Here is a 6,000-nt window from a genome sequence, read left to right on the forward strand (position 1 = left end):
CCACTCTGAAGATGATGAGTTCCGCTACCACTTTAGGACCTCCTCACAATCTTCACTTGAGGAGATCGCCCGTAATTCGCCACCAAGACGTCTAGAAAATGGTTGTCTCTAAGAGTAACAAACTCACACACGATCAACGTCGAGTGCTCAAACATACGCAACTAATATGATACGTGTGAGCAACATAAACTCCACACACCTCACTCTATCCTCACCAAGACACAAAGGCTTGATTCTTACAAACTCTTGATAGAGAGGGGAGGATAGCACTCAAAGGTGGAACACCAAGTTCTAACACCTCTCACAAGCATCATAAAGGCAACCAAGAAACCTACCCCACGCAAGGAGCCCAATGGGTATTTATACCCCACTCTGAAAAACTAGCCATTAGATACAAACCACGCAGATCGGAACTTCCGATCCCATAAATCATAACGGTCGAATCCATGTGAAACTCACTCCCAGATCTACTAAAAGTCACACATCAGAACTTCTGATGTTAGGATTAGAACATCCTATCCAAAATACATCCGATCCAAGAACACCATATTTTTGAAAATCGGATGTTCCGCTCCATTAGAATTTCTGAAATCAGGATCGGAACATCCGATCAGCACAGCCAACACTAAAAAACAGTGAAATTTGAACCCGATGTTTGATTTTGGTAATCTCAAACTCTACGGAAAGGTTATTCAGAGGGCTACACATCCTAACAATTTTTTGATCTCAAACACATTGGATCAAAACTAGGAACACTCCAAAAACCGATTCAGACACTTCTACCAATTGTACACTTATTGAATATCTAAATATGGAGCATATACGTATAATAAGTACACTATATATAGACATGGTATATCATGCATATATATAACAACTTCAGATACTATAGAATTGAATCTATTGTGTCTGATACACTCAAAAATCTAGAAGATGTATACTAGGAAGGTCTCAATTGGTTGCCTAACTTGAGAATGACTAGTACCTAAGTCAGATTCATCTGCTTTGATTTGGTGGACATGATGGAGAACTTGCTATAGACTATGGCTAGGTAGGACGTGGCATATCAACCTTATATAAAGTGAGGACCCAGACCCTCAAAAGAAATGAAAGGAGAGGAGGAGAAGAAGAGAAAACTCCACCTATAACTCGACGTAAGCACCAAGACCATAGAAAATACTCAGTGACTTTAACTCTAGATTAGTTTAAATCCGATCTGCTCCTTGTAATTAGTCTACCCACATTGCTACTCAAGAGAATACATATACATCATCATCCATACAGGACGTAGGGTATTACCCCAGCCCCCAGCTAGGGCCCAAACCTGTCTATATTGTGTGTCTCACTTCGCATTTAATCCTTGATATCAAAGTTACCCTAATCAATTATGGACATATTGTCAGGAATTAATCTTCAACAAATCTAAAACGCATTTTAGATATCTCGAACTTGTAAAACAAACTCTCAATACAAACTTATCCCGCACTAAGCATATGGTTTGAGCGCTCGACACAACAATCGGGTAACGCTTTTAGCAGCCATCTTGATAGTACGGCTATCCATCCTATAACCCCGTCTCCTACCAAACTCCTTGAGACCGGTAAAAATAGAAAACATATTCTAGTTACACCTTTGCCTTAAGCAATCCAATCAAACTTGACGAACACATCATTTAAGTCCTGATGCTTTTCATAGCTCTTTAAGGCTCATCATCATCTCCTGTTCTCTTGATGATGATGATGATCATCGCTTCTATTTTGATCTTCACTTGATCTCTAGAAGCTAAATGAAGCTCTTTTAATAGATTTTCATGTACCAAGCATACGAGACTTCACTTTTTTGCATCATCTTCATTTGGTTTACCACCAAGGTATGAACCACAAGCATCAAACATATAAGTTGTCCACTAAACTTGTATTGATCTCGCCTTTTCAATCTTGGCATATTAAATATCTCAATTCAACTCATACCTTTTTATGGAACCTAACCACAACTCACTCTCAAGTACAAAATACATGAGTTAGTTTATAAACCTAATTGATAACTTTATACCTTAAGTCACTTGATCTTTATAAGTAACTTGTCATTTATTTTTATTGTCAATCTTCATATAAAACCTAACCCACTCGCTCTTAAGCACATAACACATAAATTAGTTCATAAAACTCAATGAACAATCTCATACATTTAGTCACTTAATCCCTACAAATGACTTAGTCTTTACACTTATCGTCAATCTTCTTGAGCTTCTCCTTTATCTCATGAGCATCACATAGAGCTCAATGATATCGATGCATTTCTTTGATCTCATAAAATTTCTCAAAAAATTCATAATTTATCACTTATGTATCTCCTATAAAACAATTTACTAACAATTCTCAATATAATTATCAGTCCATAGATATTATCATGACATTACTCAATAAATCTATGCTCAAATCTTCATATATCATATATAAAATAACATACTAACAATTTTCAATATAATTATTAATTTATAAATATTACTATTAATTACTAAAATTACATTTAAGAACTAGATAAACCTTCAGTACCCTCACCATGGCCGACCACCATGCACCGATGGACTTTGTGAACTGGATGGATGGATCCAGACCTACAGGGAGAGAACAGTAAAAGAGAGGGAGAGGACGATGGGAACAAGGCGACGAAGTGCCCTCTACCTCGTGAAAATAATTGCCATGCATGTGGGCACCCCTAGGTCGCGACACATGCTACGACAAGAGTTGTGCGCGACTTGGTCCGCCTGCGTGCACCCTCATATTAGGAATTGCACCTATCTGAACCAACAGGACAAGTTCATGACCTTCGATGTAATATTTTATAATTCATACATAAACATGGTTTGCTACCAAATTTGCACCACTTCGCCTTGCCAAAAAATTGGCATTGCTAACATTTAGTCACCAATTTTGCAACCCATGAGTTGGCCAAACAATTTTGGCAATGAAATGAACTACAATGGAAAGGGAATTTTACCGAAATTTGATAGCAAATCAAATAATTAATGCTAGTCAAATCTGGTCAACATTACCATATTTTGATAAGATAAGCATTGCCAAAGATTGCTTGCAAATCAAACACGCCCAGATGCTCCGAGTCTCATGCCAATTCGTTCTACTTGCAACGAAGGTATATCTGGGTGCTTGCAGATCATGAAGATATAGGAGGAAGACCAAGATCTAGACTTGATTTTTTTTGGGGTGGAAGGAATATCAGCATCAGAGATCTCATCAACTGACGGCTATTCCTGCGTTGAGTGCATTCCATTCTCTATGCGATGACGGTGACCGCAGGATGAATAATATTGGGTTGACCATGACGCCAACGAATTGAAGTACTTTTACATATGAGCAGGCAACTTACACTACAGTAGCAAATTCGTCCAGTTAAACGTCAAATAGCACTGGATGTACTCAAAACAAAAGGAAACGGAACACTCTTGTCTGACGGTGACAAACACTCAAATACTATACGCGTGTGATGATTGGTGACAAGTGACAACCGATGTGTAGATACATGCATGGCAGACCATTATGTATTATTGCCTTGGTTCGTCAATGTTCAACTTAAACAAATGAACCATCTGCTACAACTAGTACTCTCTCTCTATATATATATATATATAAAACACATCTGATCCGGACTAGTATGATCATGATTATAGTCATGTTTGTTTGACTTCTATAAATTATGATTTCTCGAAAAATTTGTTTGCAGTATAAGTATATTAAGACTTACTTCTATTTTTACTTAGTACTATAAGATGTTTGTTTAGGCTGCTAAAGGCCAAATAAACAAAGCCTATATAAAGTTATATACGAAGAACAACTTACACCGTCACACACGTACAGACCTGTAAACTGAAATCGGATCTCAGAAGTCAGAAGTTCTACAGACAGAAATTAAGGGACTAGCTGACACAGAAGTCAGAAAGCAGGTAAGACTGTACTTCGGGTAAGGACGTTTACGCCTCTCGTGTCGCCACTGATCGACCCTAGCTACTTAAAATTGCTACTGCTACTACCCTTGTTGAGATGTGCATTGATAAAAATTCAAAAATAGATAATATATATGGTATTGTATTTATAAAAATAAATAACATGTTGATGTATTTGTAAACTTAGTATTTGTATTTGATGTCTTGTTCACCGAAAACCCGGTTTTAGTATGTGAGGCACCGAAAAGTGGACCCGGCCGTTTTCAGCATATAAGATACCAAATACGGTACTATGCATCGTATTCGGTACCTCATTTATTATGCACTGTATTTGACATCTTATTAATTATGCATCGTATTTAGCACCTCGTACACTATGCATAGTATTTGGCCTGTATTTAGCACCTCAGTGCCAAATACTCTAAACAGTATCATATTCGGTACCTCAGGTGTCAAATACTAGCCAACGGTCTTGTCACCACTCTTGCATTCTGTTGTCTTAGCGTGCTATTGTTGTAAATTTGTTTCAACGTAATTTTGTCGATATTTCTTTATTCTCTTAATATAAATTTATGTGAGTAATTTTTATTGAATAGTAGTTGTTGTGAAGCATAATTATCATATAATCTGGCACAGATGTTACATATACTGATAAAAATTACATGGGACATGAGGTTTTTTTACGCTGCACGAATGGACCCTAACTATAAAGAGATGACGATAAAAAACGTTGGCATATATAATATGTCTCAAGACTAACTTAATAGCGTGCCTTAGAAAGTAAAAATAGATCGGGTTACAATAGATACTATCTACTGAGTGCACCTAGAATAGTTATCCTTCCTCAGAGCATCAGGCCTCTCCGCCTTAGTGCGATGGACCCTCTCCCGCTTGCTTTCCCTCTCCACTTCACGAGCTTCAACTATGGTGCGCTCTTACGCTGCCTTCCTCATATGCTCCTCCTGACGCTGGATAAGTGATCTATGTCGCTATACCGGTGGGTACTCATACGGTCCATATCGAGACTTATTGTATTGGTAGTTGGAACATATGAAAAAGCCTAGGCAATAGGTGCAGGAGATGTCCTGGGACTCGTGAAGCTTACACAGGTCGCAACAGAACCACATCGGTGGTTTGACCCTCTAGGAGATGAAAATCTCCCATTGTTTCTTCGGTGGGATTGGTGAAGCCGAAGAAGACATTAAAGTTGAGAGAGCTGAGGAATGAGTGATCTATTCATGGTTGAGGGTGGGTTATTATAGTGAAAATGACCCTATTAGGCTATGATTGTGATTTTAGTGATTAATAACAACATAGTCATTGGAACTAATATGTTTGTTAAGAATATATATTAGTAGATCTCATGGATGCAATACATGAAGAAACCACCGTAGCTATGACAAAGTTTGATTGAATTGGAGAAGACCCAGAGAAAATGACCTCACCGATTGGTCCGACGTTGGACAAGTTTGTACACGCCAGAGTATCCTGTCAGTAGAGTTTAATGAAGATTGCACTCACTGGAAGGTCCGACGATACCTCGATGAACATGCTAGAGCAATTCTAAAAGAGGGTGAAAAATGCCTCACCAGATGGTCTGGTGCTAGGCACTGAGTAGCATCAGAGTGTTTTTCTTTCGGACAGAAGAAGAGCAACACACCAGAAGGTCTGGTGCTTTAGTCGAACACACTAGAGAATATGTGTCAGTCTATTTCTTGCAGAGATGGTTCCAAGTGTTAAAGATCGAAGATCAATGCACCGGATGGTCCGGCGCTCAGGAGTTCAACAGACTAGAGCATTTCTTACAGAGAAGAAGATAAGTGGCAATCATGCTCAAATATACACGCCGGAAGGTCTAGTGATGAAGTGAACACCACATCAGAACATCCAGTGTTCACAAATGAATCTGAGTGGGTTCCAACAGCTAGTTTCTTCTACTATACTCATCGGATGATCCAGTGTTAGTACTTTTGTTAACATCGGATCATCCGGTGTTCACAGTTTCTATAAGATGTTGGAGCAACGGCTAGTTGGTAGGT

The sequence above is a fragment of the Phragmites australis genome, chromosome 4 (assembly GCF_958298935.1).
Source record: "Phragmites australis chromosome 4, lpPhrAust1.1, whole genome shotgun sequence".
NCBI classification, from domain to species: Eukaryota; Viridiplantae; Streptophyta; class Magnoliopsida; order Poales; family Poaceae; genus Phragmites; species Phragmites australis.